Here is a 21,028-nt window from a genome sequence, read left to right as displayed (position 1 = left end):
TTCACTTAGGCTGTCCAAGTCTTCTTGAAGTCCCCTTGCATCATACACACATCCATCCAGTTTGGTTTCATCCCCAAATTTGCAAATATTACATTTGACCTCCATGTCCAAATCATTTAAATCGACTGTGAACAGCTGTGGACCTAACTCTGATTCTTGCAGCACTCCAAAAAATAAAGCCTGCCATCCTGAGAATTATCCATTTATTCCTAATCTCTGCTTTCTGTCTGTTATTCAACTGAGTCAACACGAGGTATATTTTTCCAATCCCCGCATGCTATATTTTATTTCCTAACTTTCTGTCATAGGAATTTCTGAAAATTCGTATATATTACATCTCCTTTATAAATACTGCAAGTAATATCCTTAAAAAACTCCACCAAGTTTGTCAAACATGATTTCATGTCAGAAATCCATGTTGACATTGCTCCTTTTTTACCATTTCTTTTCCAAAGTTCCAGTCATTACCTCCTTTCTAATAGATTGTAACATTTCCCCGATTACTGATGACAAACTATCAGAACTATAGTTCTTCCTTTTTTTTTCTCCATTTTTAAATCGTGGGATTACACTTGCCATTTTTCACTCAGCAGGAACCTCTCCAAAATCTATAGAATTTTGAAAGATAACCACCATAACATCCACTCTCTCAATCCAACTCCTTTGTTGCTCTAGGGTGAAGATCATCTGGTCAAGGGAATTTATCAAATTTCAATCCAGTTAAATTTTCAAGTCTTATGTCTTCACTAATTTATTTTAGTTTCTGAGTTTCATAAAAAAAGTCTCTTGGTTGCCTCGTGTTTCCGAGAGATTTTCTGTATCCAGCCAGCATCCTGGAAAACCTCTTCTGCACACTCTCCAAAGCCTCCACGTCCTTCAAGCAAAGTGGTGACCAGAATTGAATGTGATACTCTAATTGTGGCCTAACCAAAATCTTATAATGCCGCAAAATATGACAACATAACAATCATTTAATTTGTTTGTCTGTATCTCATAGGAGTGATGGAGAGAAAGAGGTTGATTGCAACAAGTTTGTGGCCGTGAAGCCAAAAGAATAATGTTCATTTGGAAGTTTATCTGGGAAAATGCAGGGAGTTCATACAATTCAGTTTCATTTCTCAGATTTTCAAATGAAAACACCTCTTTTCCTAGCTCATCTACTAAAATTGAACCAGAGAGTCATAGAGGTATACAGCACGGAAATTGACCCTTCAGTCCAACTCATCCATGCCAACCAGATATCCCAACCCAATCTAGTCCCATTTGCCAGCATCTGGCCCATATCCCTCTGAACTCTTCTTATTCATTTACCCATGCAAATGCCTCTTAAATGTTGCAATTGTACCATCCTCCACCACTTCCTCTGGCAGCTCATTCCATACATGTGAAAAGGTTGCATCTTAAGTCTCTTTTATATCATTTCTCTCTCGCCCTAAACCTATGCCCTCTAGGTCTGGACTCTCCCACCCCAGGAAAAAGACTTTGTCTATTTATCCAATCCATGCACCTCATGATTATATATACCTCTATAAGATCACCCTTCAGCCTCTGACGCTCCAGGGAAAACAGCCTCAGCCTGTTCAACCTCTCCCTATAGCTCAAATCCTCCAACCCAGGCAACATCCATGTAAATCTTTTCTGAACCCTTCAAGTCTCACAACATGTTTATGATAAGGAGGAGACCAGAATTGCACACAATATTCCAAAAATGGCCTAACCAATGTCCTGTGCAGCCACAACATGACCTCTCAACTCCTGTACTCAATACTCTGACCAATAAAGGAAAGGATACCAAACGCCTCCTTAATTATCCTATCTACTTGCGACTCCACTTTCAAGGAGCTATGAACCTGCACTCCAAGGTCTCTTTGTTCAGCAACACTCCCTAGGACCTTACCATTAAGTATATAAGTCCTGCTAAGATTTGTTTTCCCAAAATGCAGCACCTCGCATTTATCTGAATTAAACTCCATCTACCACTTCTCAGCCCATTGGCCCATCTGATCAAGATCCCATTGTAATCTAAGGTAACCTTCTTCGCTGTTCACTACATCTCCAATTTTGGTGTCATCTGCAAACTTACTAACTGTCCCTCTTATGTTCGCATCAAAATCATTTATATAAACAAAGAAAGTTTGTGGACCCAGCACCAATCCTTGTGGCACTCCACTGGTCACAGGCCTCCAGTCTGGAAGAGCAACCCTCCACTACCGCCCTCTGTCTTCTACCTTTGAGCCAGTTCTGTATCCAAATTGCTAGTTCTCCCTGTATTCCATGAGATCTAACCTTGCTAACCAGTCTCCCATGGGGAACCTTGTCAAATGCCTTACTGAAATCCATACAGATCATGTCCACCGCTCTGCCCTCATCAATCCTCTTTGTTACTTCTTCAAAAAACTCAATAAAGTTTGTGAGATGTGATTTCCCACACACAAAGCCGTGTTGACTATCCCTAATCAGTCCTTACCTTTCCAAATACATGTACATCCTGTCCCTCAGGGTTCCCTCCAACAACCTGCCCACCACCGACGTCAGACTCACTGGCCTATAGTTCCCTGGCTTGTCCTTACCACCTTTCTTAAATAGTGGCACCACATTAGCCAACCACTAGTCTTCCATTCAAACTGTTAGTTCAGCTTTGTCCGTGATGAAGGACAGCACAGTTCTTACAGTAACCTCTGGCTCAGAAGTTAGCACTGCTGCCTCACAGCGCCAAGGACCTGGGTTTGATTCCACTCTTGGATGACTATTTGGGTAACGTTTTCATGTTGTCCCTGTATCTGTGTGGGTTTCCTCCTAAAGTCCAAAGACATGCAGCTTAGGTGGATTGGCCATGCTAAATTGCCCATAGTGTCTCGGGATGTGCATGCTATGTAGATTAGCCATGGGAAATGTTAGGTTACATGGGTAGGATGGGTCTGAGTGCTCTTGCTGTGGCCTCAATGGGCTGAGTCTATGATTCCAACATTTGACACAACGTCTGAAACAATGACAATGGTAGGACATAAACAATGAAGAAAAGTCTTAAGAGCATAACTCATTTTAAATTGGGATCAAAGAAACACAATAAATGATCCTTTGGTCTATGTAATCTATGTCTCATTGCAGTGTACATTAACATGCGAGGATGTGTATTAGCTTGGAAAAAATCATTGAAATAAGAACTTTATGTGAATTATGTGGGTGGCACAGTGGTTAGCACTGCTGCCTCACAGCGCCAGAGACCCGGGTTCAATTCCCGCCTCAGGCGATTCTCTGTGTAGAGTTTGCACATTCTCCCCGTGTCTGCATGGGTTTCCTCCGGTTTCCTCCCACAATCCAAAAAATAAATGTGCAGGTTAGGTGAATTGGCTATGCTAAATTGCCCGTAGTGTTAGGTGAAGGGGTAAATGTAGGGGAATGGGTCTGAGTGGGCTGCGCTTCGGCAGGTCAGTGTGGACTTGTTGGGCCGAAGGGCCTGTTTCCACACTGTAAGTAATCTAAATAATTTATTATCTGATGTTAGCTTAATGCTGCAGCATTTATTTAGTTTCACCTTGTTGAACCTTGCCTAAATCAGTATCCCATGTTTGTCAGCATTCACTTTAAGCGGAATTATTAAGGGGAAAGAAATTTGAAATTAGCAGAGTAAAACCCACAAATGTTGGAGACAGTCAACTTCATTGCAATGAATTTTTAAAATGGTTGTAAATATGAGATATTTCCATAAGTTACCTTATGCCACATTAGTTTACATTTTCATTTTGGAAATTGGGAATGGGAGATCTATTTCCAATAACTTAATGAAAGCATCTTACTTGTAGATTTCACATTAAAACATTTCAAAATACAAGTGTGCACCATTCTTCAGTAAACATGCCATCTCATCAATCAAATGAAGAGAATCCTAAATAAACTCAACAGAAAGTAATGTTACTGCCATCACCAAATAATGGAGTTAGTGAGAATGAGAAAGTAGCACTGAAAGCCAAAAGGTAGTCCTTGAAAATCAATAAGTAGTCCTAAAGAAACTTTCAGAAAGATCCTTCAAAAATATTTCTTTGACCTGTATGGTAGCCATAGTTTTGCTGTGTTTCATGATGTGTCAGTGCCAGTGTTGGACTGGGGTGGACAAAGTTAAAGATCATGCAACACCAGGTTATAGTCCAACTGGTGTATTTGAAAGTACTTTCAAATAAACCTGTTGGACTATAACCTGAAGTGTGCAATTTTTAACTTTCTTGATGTAAACACATCACAAACCACATAGTAGTAGTGATGACGTCTTCAGTGTTAAGAAACAGACAAGGCTGGGTTGACCCCACACTGCAGTAGACTAGCAGACTGAGGAGCCATTTACTTCCAGGAACCTCACACATGGCCACTGTCAGGCACTTTCTCCCACCAGGATAACTACTGACGAAATGCAAAAAAAACCCCAGCAATTTCAAGCAATCGATATCACACACAATCACTCAAAGGATAAATAAGCTGGTATTAGCTTTCGAGAAACTTTGTCTTTCAAAACATAGAAAAAGGAGCAGGCATAGGTCATTCAGTCCATTGAGCCATTGATATGATCATGGTTGATAATCCAACTCAGTACTCTGTTATAAAACAAAGACTGGGTGGTGGCTTTGCAGAACACCTATGCTCTGTAAAAACAAATCCGACCTTCCAGTTTGCTACCATTTCAACACATCACCATGTTCTCATGCCAACTTAACATTGAGTTTAACAATTTCAGAATGCGTACACCCTCTTCCATTTTCATTACCCAGCCCCTACACCCAGACCCTGTTTTGTATGAGTTACTCCCAGCACAGCCAAATGATTTTCAACCATTTACACTTCTTGTCAGCACCTTACTCAACATTTATCTCCGTCTCAACTTATCACCAGCATTTCTTTGTTTGCCTCTCCTTTCTTTCTCTCTCCTCTCTCAATATCATCTCTATATATTCTAATGACGCCTTTCCAACCCTGTCATCAAAATAATTACCACCTGCTCCCAGCTGCTTTCTGTTCTCACGTGAAACATTAAGTCTGTTTATTTCTCTCTGCAGACGCTGTCAGACCTGCTGAGTTTCTCCAGCATTTTCTAGTTTTTTTTTCAGTCCCCATTTCCTGCTTTTTCCCACATCCTTTGATTCCCTTTAGCCCTAAGAACTATGAGGAGAAAGTGAGGTCTGCAGATGCTGGAGATCAGAGATGGAAATGTGTTGCTGGAAAAGCGCAGCAGGTCAGGCAGCATCCAGGGAACAGGAGAATCGACGTTTCGGGCATTAGCCCTTCTTCAGGAATGAGGGAAGTTGGTCCAGCAGGCTAAGATAAAAGATAGGGAGGAGGGACTTGGGGGAGGGGCGTCGGAAATGTGATAGGTGGAAAGAGGTCAAGGTGAGGGTGATAGGTCAGACTGGGGTGGGGGCGGAGAGGTCGGAAGATTGCAGGTTAGGAAGGCGGTGCTGAATTTGATGGATTTGACTGAGACAGGGTGGGGGGAGGGGAAATGAGGAAACTGGTGAAATCCGAGTTCATCCCTTGTGGTTGGAGGGTTCCTAGCCGGAAGATGAGGCGTTCTTCCTCCAACTCACTCCGTTGCAACCCCAACCTCACTATCAAACCAGCAGACAAGGGAGGCGCGGTAGTAGTTTGGCGCACCGACCTCTACACCGCTGAGGCCAAACGCCAGCTCGCAGATACCTCCTCCTACTGCCCCCTTGACCATGACCCCACCCCCCACCACCAAACCATCATCTCCCAGACCGTCCATAACCTCATCACCTCGGGGGATCTCCCATCCACCGCCTCCAACCTCATAGTCCCACAACCCCGCACCGCCCGCTTCTACCTCCTGCCCAAAATCCACAAACCTGACTGCCCCGGCCGACCCATTGTCTCCGCCTGCTCCTGCCCCACCGAACTCATCTCTGCATATCTTGACACCGTCCTGTCCCCCTTAGTCCAAGAACCCCCCACCTACGTTCGGGACACCACCCATGCCCTCCACCTGCTCCATGATTTTCGCTTCCCCGGTCCCCAACGCCTTATTTTCACCATGGACATCCAGTCCCTGTACACCTCCATCCCCCATCACGAAGGACTCAAAGCCCTCCGCTTCTTTCTTTCCCGCCGTACCGACCAGTACCCTTCCACAGACACCCTCCTTCGACTGACTGAACTGGTCCTCACCCTGAACAACTTCTCTTTCCAATCTTCCCACTTCCTCCAAACGAAAGGAGTAGCCATGGGCACCCGCATGGGCCCCAGCTATGCCTGCCTCTTCGTAGGATATGTGGAACAATCCATCTTCCGCAACTACACTGGCCCCACCCCCCACCTTTTCCTCCGCTACATCGATGACTGTATCGGCGCCGCCTCGTGCTCCCACGAGGAGGTGGAACAGTTCATCCACTTCACCAACACCTTCCACCCCGACCTCAAATTCACCTGGACAGTCTCAGATTCCTCCCTCCCCTTCCTCGACCTTTCTATTTCTATCTCAGGCGACCGAATCAACACGGACATCTACTACAAACCAACCGACTCCCACAGCTACCTGGACTACACCTCCTCCCATCCTGCCCCCTGTAAAAACGCCATCCCATTCTCCCAATTCCTTCGACTCCGCCGCATCTGCTCCCAGGAGGACCAGTTCCAAAAACGCACATCCCAGATGGCCTCCTTCTTCAAGGACCGCAATTTCCCCCCCGACGTGGTCGACGATGCCCTCCACCGCATCTCTTCCACTTCCCGATCCTCCGCCCCTCCAACCGCCACCAGGACAGAACCCCACTGGTCCTCACCTACCACCCCACTAACCTCCATGTACAGCGCATCATCCGCCGCCATTTCCGCCACCTCCAAACGGACCCCACCACCAAGGATATATTTCCCTCCCCTCCCCTATCAGCATTCCGTAAAGACCACTCCCTCCGTGACTCCCTCGTCAGATCCACACCCCCCCACCAACCCAACCTCCACTCCCGGCACCTTCCCCTGCAACCGCAGGAGGTGCAAGACTTGCGCCCACACCTCCCCCCTCACCTCCCTCCAAGGCCCCAAAGGAAACTTCCATATCCGCCACAGATTCACCTGTACCTCCACACATATCATCAATTGCATCCTTTGCACCCGATGTGGCCTCCTCTATATTGGGGAGACAGGCCGCCTACTTGCGGAGTGTTTCAGAGAACACCTCTGGGACACCCGGACCAACCAACCCAACCACCCTGTAGCTCAACATTTCAATTCCCCCTCCCACTCCACCAAGGATATGCAGGTCTTTGGACTCCTCCATCGTCAGACCACAGCGAAACGACGGTTGGAGGAAGAACGCCTCATCTTCCGGCTAGGAACCCTCCAACCACAAGGGATGAACTCGGATTTCACCAGTTTCCTCATTTCCCCTCCCCCCACCCTGTCTCAGTCAAATCCATCAAATTCAGCACCGCCTTCCTAACCTGCAATCTTCTTCCCGACCTCTCCGCCCCCACCCCAGTCTGACCTATCACCCTCACCTTGACCTCTTTCCACCTATCACATTTCCGACGCCCCTCCCCCAAGTCCCTCCTCCCTATCTTTTATCTTAGCCTGCTGGACCAACTTCCCTCATTCCTGAAGAAGGGCTAATGCCCGAAACGTCGATTCTCCTGTTCCCTAGATGCTGCCTGACCTGCTGCGCTTTTCCAGCAACACATTTCCAGCCCTAAGAACTATATCTATCAGTTTCTTGAAAGCATTCAATGGTTTGGCCTGAATCATTTTCTATGATAGAGAATTCCATAGGCGCACCACCTTCTGGATGAAGAAATTTATCCCTTTCTTAGTCCTAAATAGCCCACTCCATATCCTTAGAATTTGACTAATAACAATAGCCTAGATATTGTCATTTACTTCGACATTTCAACTTCTGTTCCTAGCTGAAGCATCAAAACATCAGTAGACATATATTGTTGCAGAAAACTGTCAGGCAGAAGTAAAGATGAAGGAAGACAGGGTACACTTTTCATGACATTAGGTGCCATGTTCAGGTAAGTTGATCAAGATCTAAGTCACTCAATGAGTGGGTTAGTGAACAGATTAGTAGGTGCAGGTTAGTCAGTTGGTCGGAGAGTTAGTTGAGTTGGTTCAGGGAAGTCGAGTTGGTTCAGGGAAGTCGTGGAATGGTCAGAGTGGAGTACTGCAATGATTGTGTCTCTCAGTTCTGTTACATTTACAAGTCAGAATTCCACCAGTTATTAACCAGTGTAAAATTTCAAGAGTAAGCATGCAGATAAGTCTTGCATAACTAACCCAAATCTCCAAATCATAACTAACCCAAGTCTCTGACATAGTGCTCAATATGGGAAATATTTACCAAGAGCACTGGGAAGTGGAAATCAGCCTATTAGAAATTTAAACTTTCCAGGTTTCTGCACATTGCATGCATGTCAGAATTTCTGCAGGGTCCTGATGCAAAACTCTTAATCTCCAATGATATGAAAACTGGAAAATACTGTTACAACACTGCCAATCAGTGGCATCTCAATGACAATGTAGAAAATTGACTAGATATATCCCATGTGGTGTGAACATTACTTACTTGCCTTTGTCAGTCCGAATCTGAATATTATCCAGGTCATGCTGCATTTGGATACAGACTGCTTCAGTATCTATGAAGTTATGAATATTGCTGAATGTTGTATAATCATCAGTGAACATTCTTTCCCTCATAATGTCAAAATTGGCAAAGTCATTGATGAAGCTGAAGATGGTTGAGCCTAGGACACTACCCAATGGACGACTGCAGTGATGTCCAATAGCTGCGATGATTGATCTCCAACAACCTTAAGCATTTTAATTGTTCTAGTTATGACTTCAACCAATGGATAGTTTTCTTCTTAATTCTCAATGACTCCAATTTTATTCCAGCTCCTTGATGACGTGCTCAGTCAACTACAACCTTGATGTCAAAGGCAGTAACTATCACTTCACTTCTGGAGTTCAGCTCTTTTGTCCATAGTTTGACCAAAGCAGTAATGAGGTGAGAAGCTGAATGACCCTGGCAGAATACATGTTGAGCATCAATGAGCAGCTTATTGTGGTTCAAGTGCCTCTTGTTAGCACTATCGAGATGCCTTCCATGATCTGCTGATGAGTCTGCCCACTTCATTCATCTATGTTGTCTTGAAGTCTGGTCCTATCATGCTCACTAATTATTATGTTGTTTTGCATCATCCATATGCTTCACATTTCTGCTGCCTATACCCTTGTCTAGACCATATATACAAAAAAGAAAGGCAATGGCTCAGAAACCATTTCATATACTTGTCCAGTCAGAAATAATTTCAATTAACTTGTGACTTGTTTCACACTGCTACTTCTCACAATCATACTGATGAATGTTAAGATTTTAAGATATACATAATAACTTTACACAATAGTGTTTACCAATTCATTTTGCTGTCAGTAGATTGTTTATTAGCAATGCTCATGTGTAGTTGGTGCTTGGAACATGGTTACTGATAATTACTGTCGCAACTGCCACTTTTCAGGTTCCTTACAATGATCATTCACTGACCTGGTACTGTTTAAATTTAAATTCAGAATTCCCTTTTGGTAAATGATGACCCATTGTCTGTTACAAACACTTCTGGGAGCATGTGTACTGCAAAAGATGTTTGCAGCTTTTCTATCAGTGTCCCCATGTTTGACGAAAGAACTCTATGCACATCCAACCACTTTGAGCGGTCGCCCATAATGACTAAGAACGTTGAGCCCAAGGAAGTGTTGGCATAGTTAATGTGTAATTGTGTCCAGGGTTTACCCAGCCATTCCTACAAATGTGGGGGAGCTGATGACAGTAATTTTTGTCCCTGTTGGCACTCTGGGCACTGCTCCACCAAAGCAGCTATGTCGGCATCAAATCTTGGCCACTAGACATGACTTCTTGCCAACATCTTCATTTTGGCCACTCTTGGATGACCCTGGTTGAGTTCAGTATCTGGTAGTGACCTTTGCTCAGGATAATCATTCTTGCTCCCCATAATAAACTGCTTCGTCTTAAGTGATCTGGTCACACCAGGTCCAAAAGGATTTCAATTCTGGTTGTGATGGCCCTTTTATTTCCCCCATCACCACCAGGTGATTTAGTTTTGCAAGGACTGGATCTTTTTGCATCCACAGTCTGATATTGTGATCGGTGATGAGAACAGTGTCCTGAAAAGGTGCCTTTTCATATGAAACATATTGACATTAAAGAAAAGAAGTCGACCCAGGGAGATCTTCAGTCGGAGGAAGAAAGACACTGCTGACGACAGCTGCAGTATGATTTTGAGATTAAGTTGATGTAGTTTAATAAGTGTTTTACTGGAATAGTATGTTGTTATAGAGTTAGAGGCAGATAATAAGCTGTTAAGAGAAAGAGGGGCTTAAAATTGTGAATAGTTGTTGTTTAATGTTCACTTTTAAAGAATAAATTGATATTATTTACTTTAAATAGTGGAATTCTCTGTTACTCATATTTTAACAGATTACGAAGCGAAGTGAGCTTTTTTGGGTGTTTGGTTTAATCAACAGAAGGCTTCACCACCGTGTTGTAACACTTGGCTACAAGACCATTTCCAAGGCTGACCCTGTCTTCAATGGTAGGATGGAGGCAGGTTACGTATAAACGTTCTGTAATAGTTCTCCAACCCAAGGAAGACGAGGGAGCTGGGGCATCTTTGATCACCCTCACTTTACCTTCCAACATGTGTAACAAGGTCTTGACTCTGTAGTCCAAGTAGGTCACTTGATGTATCTGGGACACACATTTTCCCTTCTAAGGCATAAGCCTGCTTGGGAGAAACATCTAAGGGAAAGTGAGGACTGCAGATGCTGGAGATCAGTGGGGTGCTGTAAAAGCACAGCAGGTCAGGCAGCATCCAAGGAGCAGGAGAATCGACATTTCGGGCATAAGCCCTTCATCAGGAATTCCTGACTTGCCTGACCTTTTCCAGCACCATACTCTAGAAACATCTAAGGACCATGTCCAAGTTTTCTAAGTGCTCTTTATTGCCCTTCCCTGTTATTAGCACATCATCCAGATAAATGGCGACCTGGGATAGACCTTGTAAAATGTTCCATTGTCCACTAAAAATGGCACAAGCTGATGATACCCCAAATGGCAGTTTTGTATATTGGTACAAACGCTTATGGGTATTAATTGTGCATACTTCTGGGAATCTTCATTGAACTGCAATTGCAGGTATGCACAGCTCATGTCCAGCTTCACAAAGGACAGCCCAACTGCCAGCTTTATGTATTGAGGGACTAGATATCTATCCAGCTGTGAGAAGTGGTTTACCGTTTGTTTAAAATGCCCACAAACGCAAACTGACCCATTGGGCTTCACAATTAGTACGACTGGTGCTAGCTATTCTGCAAACTGTACTGGTTTGATGATTCCTTTACTTTCCAGCTTCCTGATTTCTGCCTGTACTTTTGCCCATACAGCAAATGGCACTGGGAAGGTCTTGCAGAATTGTTTAACGGTCAACATGTATGACAGCTTTGGATCCTTTGGTTGGCCCCAGACCTTCCTGAAAATGTTCCAGGTGTTTAATTAGGACTTCACTCAAGGAGTCATTTACTAATCAAAAAATATTGAGCTAATCAAGGTGAATCTTTTTCAACCAATTTCACCCTATCAGGCTTGGCCCCAAACCTTAACTGTACCAGCTGCTTCTCATAAGAGACTGGAACTAAAGTTGTATTCTTAATCTGTAAAGGTTCTCAGTCTAGCCCAGGTCTTACACAATCTTAAGGATTGGAGTCTACATTGAATTTTGTTAAAGACTGGTTCTGCAATTACTGATATAGCTGCACCAGTATCAATCTCCAATGGAACTGGGTGACTGTTTAGAGGTTTAGACTGTTTAGAGATTTATTTCAATTGGTTCTGATTTGGATGTCACTAAGCAATTTAACTGTTCTAAGCCAGATAGTGGTGGACTTTCCAGGGTGTACATTCTCCTGGATACTAGCCTATGAATTCTGTTACTCAATTCCGGCCTAGTGGATCACTTTTGCTGTCTTGAATCCATATACTGGAGGCAACTACAATGGCTTGCCAGTCTGCATCCTGAAGTAAATGTTAATGCTTGGCTTTATTTTAGGGTTTTGCTATGGGTGACCTTTGTTCAGGATAGGTCCTGAATGAGGCTATGCAATTGCCTTCACTCAAGTGATGTCCCCCAGCCTCAGTTAGCCTGGCAAGAATGTCCACTTTCACCGGAATACCCTGCCACACATACACTCCACTTGTTGCATTTACTAATCATGATTACATCCATATACCAAATGGTCTCTCAGCATCTCAAACCAAAGTCACATGCCCCGCCAATTGTCTTAAACTTATCAAAAACCCTGACATGGATTCCTATGGTTCTTGAATTGCCAAGTATAACCAATAGAATCTCAGAATTAGAGAATGCTTGGGGTCACGATATTACTTCACTAAATCCATCAACTCTTGCAAGGTTTTAGTATCTGGTGCCTCAGGAAATGTTAGACTCCTAATAACCGAAAAAGGTACAGGTCCACAAGCTGTTAGGAAAATTACTTGTTGCTTTACATCTGCTCCAATGTCATTTGCCCAGAAAAAATAAAGCATTCTTTCCACATACTGGGCCCAGCCTTTGGTGGCAGGATCAAATGTTCAAGCTTCCAAATAACAGCATGATGCCAGAAATGCTTACCCCAATTTGAAAACAACTGTTGCAAGTGAATTTCTTCAGGAGTGTAATTTTTTTTCTTATCGCCACTGAAATAATTCCACAGGGACTGGTATCCCATCACCAAGTCACCCTTTATTTACACGTAGAGAGCTTGACACTGATCCAGCTCCCTCAGAGCTAGCTCTTAGAGTGAACAGGATGTCTGACACTCGTTTGTATCTGTCAGGGCTCCCTGATTGGACCAGTTTAACAGTCCTAATCAGGGAACTCATATTCGACACTGTCCTTTTTAAAAGCGCCGACAAAATTAATATTTACCTCTGAATCACAAACAGCTTGTCACAGGTTACTGATTCACTTCACTGACCTGAACTCTGTTTCTCTCACCACCAATGCTACCAACCTTGCTGAATAATTCATTGAGTTGTTTTCTTCATGTTGCCTAAAGTACTCTTTTTGATTAAGAAGTCATGAAAATTGGCACAATTCCCAGAGCAATCTTCCATGTCACTAGGCATCAGTAGTTTTCTCTGTTGACTTTTGTTGAGATATATAAAAGAGATCTAATGGGGCCTTCAGCAGCAGGTGGTGATGGTGACTGAAGCCACTGAGCTGGGGAACTCATCCAGACCTTTTCTGGTTGACAGGGTGTCTGTGTTGAAAAGAGGCCTCGTAAATAGGGGAAGAGACAGGTGAAGGATTTCCTCAATCAAATGGGAACTACTAATTTATACCATGTAAATGCACTGCTATTCTAGAGTAACCTTAATTTTCCTTGAAACTTATTAGGACTTGATGCCAGTGAAATAAAGTATCCCTGCTACATTATATTCAGGATGTCCATGTGCTTATAACTCTGGAGTTATTTCTGAGGACACAAAGGGAAACTTTAACGTAGCTGTGATGAGGGACATCCAGCCTCTGCAGAGCAGAGACCTGAATGGGGGAACAGATGTCAATCAGCTCACACCCCTAAGCAAGATACTCCTGGAAAAAAACACTTGTGAATAACCATAGATCTGATGCTGTCATAGTCAGTGGACTAACTGGAGGAGACATCTCTAACTTTATTTTAAAAGGTGGATATTGGCATACATAGAGGAGGAAACTTGTTTCTACTCACACCATGTACAGGACAACATTGAATATTGTGACCTGATGAGCCACGGAAGATCCTTTACAAACAGATTCCACCCTGGGGAAGGGTGGAGGTCCAGGAAGATCTGCAGCAAATCTCCAGGTAGATTGGAGCAAAGTTTCACCCAAGGGTCAACTGATCCATATGCCTCTGGCCTTGGAGGGTGTTGGAGGTTGGGCCTTCCAATATTGGTGTAGTCGACTGACACCAAGGTTACGTCTCGGAGAAAGTGCTGGAGATCAGAGTCAAGTGTGTGGTGCCTAGCTCCACCTCCTCCCATTTCTCTCTCAGGCCCCTGGCCCACAAGCATCATTCCTGATGAAGGGCTTATGCCCGAAACATTGACTCTCTTGTTCCTTGGATGCTGCCTGACCTGCTGAGCTTTTCCAGCACCACACTCTCGACACCAATGTTGTGTCCATGAGCTAAGGCCGTCTGAAGCTTTTTTGTGATAGATGGCAAAAGTGAAATCATATTTGACTCTACTTCTCTTAGATCTGAACCTGATCTACTCATGGTATTGTGTTGATCTACAGAATTTCCGTATTGTTAAATCTCTTGTTAAAGAGAAAGCATGAGAGCTGGAACAGGAACATCTTGGTCTCAGTATTTCTCTAATTTGGGAATTTTTGTATATAACTGAGAAGGAAAATAACCACAGATGTATTGTTTCACTTTTGTTTAGATCTTCACTGTCTTGACATTTCCTTTGAGTTCAGAAACAAGACAGCAATCTCCAACAGATGTGGTGTAGTATCAGGAGCTGAATTTGCAAGGCAAAATCCTCTATTTTGTCCTCTACTTTGTTCATGTGAAGACAATCTCTGTAAAATAAAAGCAAAGGATAGATAGACTGATCCTGCAATTGGAACAGAAAGGGAACATTTCACAAGTGGAGTTTATACTTGTAAATTGTGAAAGCAATATTACTTATTACTTATGATTACTTATGATTTCAATGTATAATTTCAGTTACATCACACTGCAAATTTTTGCTATAAATTCTGTGTTACGATCGAGCCCTCCACAATCACCTGATGAAGGAGCGTCGCTCCGAAAGCTAGTGTGCTTCCAATTAAACCTGTTGGACTATAACCTAGTGTTGTGTGATTGTTAACAATATTACTTAGTTCACGTTCTTTACAAAAATTGAGCTTTATGATATAGGTGCAATGTAGTGTTGCCCAAATCTGTCTCTGGCATCAGAATGGCTAGGCTATGGGATTTTCGATCTCCAGATCCTATGCAGGGAGGAACGTGGTGAGTTAATACAATAATGTTAGTTTGATGACAGTGAGCACTGACGTTGTTCCCACTGCACTTAGCTTCTGCAAAGTAAGATTGCTGAAATTTATACGTGGCATTGTATCCAGAACTCAGGTTTACAGAAAAGATGAGGCCATTATCTGAGTCAGGTAACTGGTGAAAATTATCAATGCATTTAATATCTTAGTATGGGGTAAGGGAAATCAATGTTCCAGGGGTTAAAAAAACATCATCTCATCAGCAGTCCCTGGATGCATCAACCCTGGCTCAGTGGTTCACACTACTGCCTCACAGCGCCAGGGACCCGGGTTCAATTCCTGCCTCGGGCAGCTGTCAGTGTGGAGTTTGCATGTTCTCCCCGTGTCTGCGTGGGTTTCCTTCAGGTGCTCCAGTTTCCTCCCACAATCCAAAGATGTGCAGGTTAGGTGAATTAACCATGCTAAATTGTCCGTGGTGTTAGGTGCAGGGGTAAATGTAAGGGAATGGGTCTGGGTGGGTTGCTCTTCGGAGGGTTGGTGTGGACTTGTGGGGCTGAAGGGCCTGTTTCCATACTGTAGGGAATCTAAGAATCTAAGTCACAACTACACTGTGCCAAACTGAGAAATTCAGTGAAAACTCAATCGATTCCAAATGCAGGAACCAGACTTTTAAAAAAAAAAATACTCTTTCATGGAATATGGGCACTATTGGTAAGGCTGGCATATGTTACTTGTCTATAATTGCCTTTCTGAGGGTGGTTGCTGAGCTGTATTCTTAAATTGCTGCAGCCCATGTGGTGGTGCTGACAGGAAGGGAGTTCCAGGCTTTTGACCAAATGTCAGGGAAGGAATGGCAATACAAGTTCCAATCATGGATGGTGCATGACATGGAGGAGAACTTAGGTGGTGGTTCCACATACCTGCTGCCCTTTTTCTTCTAGGTAGAGGTTAAGTAACTGAAAGGTACTTTTGAAAGACCCTTGAAAAATTGCTGCTGAAAAGAAACATTATACGAGAGAGAAGTATTCAGATTGATGTACTTTACACTGTAAACAAAGAATTTACAAGATATTGAAAGTGAAAGACAATTACTCTTAGGTTGAGCTAGCTGGTTCTTAAAAGACACTCCTGCTAGCCTGGGTCTGCGGAAGATGGTGTAGAGGTTTATAAAATCATGAGGGATATGGATAGAATAAATAGACAAAGTCTTTTTCCTGGGGTGGGGGAATCCAGAACCAGAGGCATAGGTTTAGAGTGAGAGGGGAAAGATTCAAAAGGGTCCTAAGGGGCAACTTTTTCACACAGAGGGTGGTGTGTGTATGAAATGAGCTGTCAGAGGAAGTGGTGGAGTACAATTGCAACATTTAAAAGGCATTTGGATGGGTATATGAAAAGGAAGGGTTTGGAGAGATATGGGCCAAGTGCTGGCAAATGGGACTAGATTAGGTTGGGGATATCTGGTCAACATGGACGAGTTGGACCGAAGGGTCTGTTTCTATGCTGTACATCTCTATGACACTATGACTAAAAACCTAACTGGCTTTGTTCTCATCAGTCTACCTGTCTGAGATTTATCTTGACAGTTTTAGTGGGAGTGATGGCTACACAGACCTTGTCTGTGGCACGACACCTGTTCTAACTGAAACAATGTTGAAGGTGGTGGATGAGGTGCCAATCAAATGGACTTCTTTGTCCTAGATGGTGTCAAGTTTCTCAAGTGTTGGACCTACACCCATCCAAGGAAGTATAGAGTATTCCCTGAGATGGGACACATGTATTAAACAACCCTACCGCCCTGTGGTTGACCACTTCAACTCTCCCACCACCCCCCAACTCCGCCAAGGACATGCATGTCCTGGCCACTTCCATCACCAAATCCTAGCCACCCGACACCTCGAGGAACAATGCCTCATTTTCCACCTTGGGACGCTCCAACCACACGGGATCAATGTTGATTCCACCAGTTTCATCATCTCCCTTCCTCCCACCTTATTCCAAATCCAACCCTCCAACTCAGCACCACTCTCTTAAACTGTCCTATCTGTCCATGTTCCTTCCCACCTATTCACTCCACCCTCCGTTCCGACCTATCACTCTCCATCTTCACCTACCTATCGCCTTCCTAGCTACCAATCCCCAGGCCCCCACTCCTATTTATCTCTCAGCTCTCCCCGCCACATTCCTGAGGCAGGGCTTATGCCAGAAATGATGACTCTCCTGCTCCTCGAAAGCTGCCTGCCCTGTTTTGCTTTTCTAGCGTCACACTCAGAATCATAGAGATGTACAGCATGGAAACAGACCCTTCAGTCCAACTCTTCCTTGCCCGCCAGATTTCCTAACCTGATATAGTCGCATTTGCCAGAATTTGTCCCCATCCCTCTCAACCCTTCCTATTCATGTACCAATTCAGATGCCTTTTAAATGCTGTACCACCAGTTCCTCTGGCAGCTCATTCCATACACGCACCACTTTTTGCATGAAAATGTTGCCCCTTTAGGTGCCTTATAAATCTTTCCATTCTCACCTTAAACCTATGCCCTCTTGTTCTGGACTTCCTCACCCCAGGGAAGAGACCTTGTCCAGTTACCCCATCCACACCCTTCATGATTTTGTTAACCTTGATAGGCCTCCGACATTCCAGGGAAAACAGCCCCAGCCTATTCAGCCTCTCCCTCCAGCTCAACCCCTCCAACCTTGGCAACAGCCTTGTAAACCCCTCTCTTGTTGAGGGATATCATTGCCTGGCACTTGCGTGCTATGAATGTTACTGGCTATTTAAGTTTGAAACTCGGATATTATCCAGGTTTATATATGGGCCTGGACAACTTCAGTATTTGAAAATTCCAAATGGTGCTGAATATTGTGCAATCATTAGTAAACATCCACCGTTCTGACTCAATGATTGTGGGAAGGTCATTTATAAAGCATTTGAAGCCTAAGACAGTACACTGAAGAAGTCTGAGAACCATAGTAAATAAAGTTTGGTGAGGGGCAGGTGCAGATTGCCATGTGAAATTATGATGCTGTGTCTAGAAAGAAGAAGGTTGAGAGGCGGCTTGGTTAGTATGAGGGGACATAACTTGAAATGGGGGGGTGACAGATATAGGACAAATGTCAGAGGTAGTTTCTTTACTCATAGAGTAGTAGGGGAACGGAACTCACTGCCTGCAATAGTAGTAGACTCATCAACTTTAAGGGCATTTAAATGGTCATTGGATAGGCATATGGACGCGAATGGAATAGTGTAGGTTAGATGGACTTCAGATTGGTTCCACAGGTCGGCGCAACATCGAGGGGCAAAGGGCCTGTACTGCCTTGTATTGTTCTACGTTCTATGTCTATAATAAGGACCTGGTTCAAGGAGGAGCAGGACTGAATATTAAATATTCCTGCATAAAAGTTGTTTTTGATAAGATAGGAAAGGAAATAATGGAGAAGGGCTAGGAGTATTGGTAAAGCAGAACATCCCAGTGTTGGTGTGACATTAAAGAGTTAATTTGCTCTGCTGACTTGTGAGAAATTGAATGCCCTGGGGGTAGGGTGGTGTGTCGTTGTCTCATAGGTGGAATGTGGGAGGTTTGCTTGGCTATTCCCTTGCCGTTCAGGAATAATTTACATTGTTTTCATTCCCTATTCAGAAATCCATAAGAACATTGTAGCTGGAATTCTGACTACTCCCTGTAGTTAAAAAAGTACATTTCACACCAGATCTGGCCAGTACGGGATGATTTGAATTACACTGTTTCTGGAGGTGAGGTGGTCACTGCATTGTATCTTGAGTGGCATGTGACTGTAGGGGAGTGACTGGGGGTTGTCTTGTGGGCATTACTAACTGTGATGTAAAGATTTTGTATAAAGGATGGGATGTATCCTTTGTTCAGGGAGAGCTTTTGCCACAATCCCATAAGCCCTGCGAGGTGTGTGTTAAAGGCTCCTCCAGAGAATGCACCCCTGGATAAGACTCGCAAGCCTGGTGAAGAGTGTTCAGGGTTTCTCCAAAGCTTGAGCTGTACTGTGCTTAACAAAATTTGGTTGCTGTTCACAGAAGTTGGTGTGTTGAAGTTGCATCAATTGTGTAAGAATCTCAGGAAAAAGAACTTAACATTTGGTGGCAGCAGTGGGATTCCAACATACACGGAACCTCTAGGTGGACTGAATAAGTGATCATCTGAGTGCCAGTTGTGTAAGATGGATGGGCCCAAGAGGTAAGATTTACCTTGATTTCTCTCCTTAACCTACCACTCAGTCGACCCCTCGTCCTTTAGGACTCTGTGGTGACGGAATCTCTGAGGTAACTTATGCACTTGCATGGCAATGGGTTCACTTTCCGAATCATATGTTACTGGGTTTAATTAGGATTTGATTTTAATTGGGGCTTAAGTCTCCTGTGTTTTAATTGGGGTTCGAGTCCCCTGGGTTTAACTGGCGTTCAAGTCCCCAGACGTAGAGAGTAAGAAAAGAGGTTCACGACCCTGTGAGAAGTAAAGTGAGAAAGGGGTTCGAGTACCCTGGAAAAATAAGTTTAAAATCCTATAGACACGAGGTTTGAGGCTCCGAAGCATTAAAAAAAGTTAGGGTTATTGCCTTTATCTCTCATACCTCCACTTAGAAATACTTATAGGACAACATGGAGTTGAGGGAAAAGGGGGAGAAAGTGGAGTCAATCTGCTCGGATCCTGACAGTGAAGTGCATTGACTGCCAGGGAAGTGTTGTCCAGCTTTTTGTTGTGTGAGTCCCAGTTTCTGGGCTGTGGACTCAACTTGATGAGTTTTTCTTCAGGGTAGAGGTGGGGGGGGGAAGGGAAATGGCTTGGACTGCAGCACTATGTGGTCTGCTGTGATGGTTTTCTCTTGTTATAAATGTAATTTCATTGAGAGGATGCGAAATAAAAAAAACAAGAAATGTTAAAATTAAGGTTGTACTGATACTTGGGTCGAGGAGGGGATGTTTCAATATAAATTACGCCATACCGAAAGTGTTTGATATTTAAATATTTTGGTTTGTTAAAATACTGGTTCAGAAAATCCTTTTAAGTAATTATTTTGCCTTATTTGAATCAGAATCTCAATTCAATGTATTTGTGGACTATGTAATAGGGCAGAATTTGTTTGTACATTAAAATTATACAACATTAGGTCCTCTTTTAAAAGTATCAAACATGTAACCTTAAAACAAATTGATTGAGGACCTTGAACCCCGATTTATGTGAAATTCTACAGTGCCTGTTTAAAAAAAAACAATTGTGTCAGTGGTCATGCTTTAGACAGATGAGAGTATTATATTATAATATCTGTGCTGCTGCGTTTTTAATACAGAGTGTTCACAAAAAGAAGAGTGCATTTTAATTTTGATGTTTTGTTAAGATTGTAGAGAATATTAGAACTTGAGGCTGAGCTGTTTCAGTTCTGTCAATTATTGCTAAGACTTCATTGGCCCCCTTCATATTGCAAATTCAAAGAATGTCGAACTATACCAAAGTTCTACAATTACTGGTCTGTAACCACTGTAATTCCAACTTTTATTTGGAAGACATATTTTAATATACTCTGCATTTGTTTCCTACGAATATTTGAGATTTAAATCTGAACTGAAACTGCCTCTTCAATGGCTGGAGCACAGGAAACATTTTGTTGTGTTCTTGCTGTTCCACATTTTCGAAATACTTTCCTGACAGCTTTCACAGCTGTCAGGAAAATAATTTTTGACTAACCTGAATGGGGTTACCCAAGGGTTTGATTTTAGGACCACTGATTGTTGTTTATAATTGACTGAATTGTTTAGGCAATACAATTTAGAAGTTTATGGTTTGTATAAACTTGACAATGTCATAAATAGTCAACAGAGTAACAGACTTCAAGACGACTGAGAATGTTGAAATAGGCAGACACAAGTTAGTGTATTAAACGTGTGACTGTCTTCATACTGGTAACCACCTAGGCAAGGAAGGAATAAGAGAAGAAATGCA

At 43.2% G+C, this 21,028-nt stretch overlaps 1 protein-coding gene across 4 annotated transcripts in view; it reads right to left on the bottom strand.

The window, feature by feature from the left end:
- sgk3 (serum/glucocorticoid regulated kinase family member 3) overlaps positions 1-21,028 on the bottom strand; it is a 134,326-nt gene that overhangs the window by 103,836 nt on the left and 9,462 nt on the right. For 3 of the 4 annotated variants that reach the window (XM_087985946.1, XM_087985948.1, XM_043689259.2), the window contains exon 2: positions 8,564-14,642. The gene's annotated coding sequence lies outside the window, so the exon portion shown is untranslated. Of the gene's footprint in view, positions 1-8,563; positions 14,643-15,982; positions 16,057-21,028 lie in introns of all 4 variants that reach the window. The other variant, XM_087985944.1, reaches the window with a different exon arrangement.

The sequence above is a fragment of the Chiloscyllium plagiosum genome, unplaced genomic scaffold (genome assembly GCF_037043375.1).
Source record: "Chiloscyllium plagiosum isolate Xiang-an unplaced genomic scaffold, Cpla_swu_hap1 HiC_scaffold_4, whole genome shotgun sequence".
In the NCBI taxonomy this organism is placed as follows: Eukaryota; Metazoa; Chordata; class Chondrichthyes; order Orectolobiformes; family Hemiscylliidae; genus Chiloscyllium; species Chiloscyllium plagiosum.
The sequence above is the reverse complement of the archived record's forward strand: the minus strand, read 5'-3'. Positions and strand labels throughout refer to the sequence as shown.